Genomic DNA, 1,100 nt, shown 5'->3' with positions numbered 1-1,100 from the left:
AAAACAGACATACATCGCGTCTGAAGGTGGAGAGAACAAGTTTATCCTCGGACTCTGAAACACTTCAACTTTCTTCCGGTGCGTTTTACTATGTAACGTTACAAAGAATCCGCTCTGTCATATAAACGTCGCTGTGACATCTGGCACTCAACCTTTTCCCGGAGACTGGTCTTCGTGACTCACGCCAGCCGAGGCCGCGGAATCGCTCCCTGATTTTCCCTTAGCAATCTACGCGGCTCGAGGCACGAGAAAGCTGAGTCGGCTCTCGCCCGTCAGCGTTCGTCAGGGTAAATGTCCCAAGAGCACGCCATTCACTTCCTTGCAATAGAAATCAATAGGCCAACGGATACGCTGTAAGACAAGGTTTGGATCATAAATAATAAACTTCTTTCTGTAGTCACTGTCAGAGAATAATCTAACGGCCGATGACTGACTGATGTGATCCTATCCGAGGTCAAAGTATACAGTGCGTATATTGACCTTTTTCTCTTTGGCGTCGTAGTGTTGATAATCAAAACATATCAACATGCGGCTTTCCTCGGAAAATGAAATGCAGGATCTGTATTATGATATGAAGTGGCATAAATTCTCTTGCCTTTGCAACGTATTCAAAGGATCTCTATCATGGCTAAGAGATTTCGTCAGAGGTTTCGGAAGTAGCCACGGAGACGTTGGTTGCGAAGGAAGCCTTGGGGGTGACTTATTTTGCTTTCCCATCAGAAAATAATGGCATCGTTATCCCGTGCTTTATATTCGTCAAGCTATACTTTTTACTATTCATTATTGGCGTATGTTCGTTATCTATTTCAGGCTTATATTAGTAAATCATGACATCTTAGTGATTCTAGCTCTCTAGCGTTTTAATAATTTGTTCAATTGTTTCTTAGTTCAAATTCCCCTAGTCATTGACCGGTAGTGCCCCAGTACAGAAAAAAAAACATCCATAGATAAGAGAATCTTCTCCCTTCACCTGTGTATTGGGATCAGATGATATAGACACGTTGGACACTTCACGCACTCAGGGAAAAAAAATGGTTCAGGAGAAAAGTCCTCGCTATGGCGTGGATTCAGAGTAAAATTCGTTTTATAAAACAATATTT

This window comes from Penaeus monodon, chromosome 28 (genome assembly GCF_015228065.2).
Source record: "Penaeus monodon isolate SGIC_2016 chromosome 28, NSTDA_Pmon_1, whole genome shotgun sequence".
In the NCBI taxonomy this organism is placed as follows: Eukaryota; Metazoa; Arthropoda; class Malacostraca; order Decapoda; family Penaeidae; genus Penaeus; species Penaeus monodon.
Note: the sequence above shows the minus strand (reverse complement) of the source record.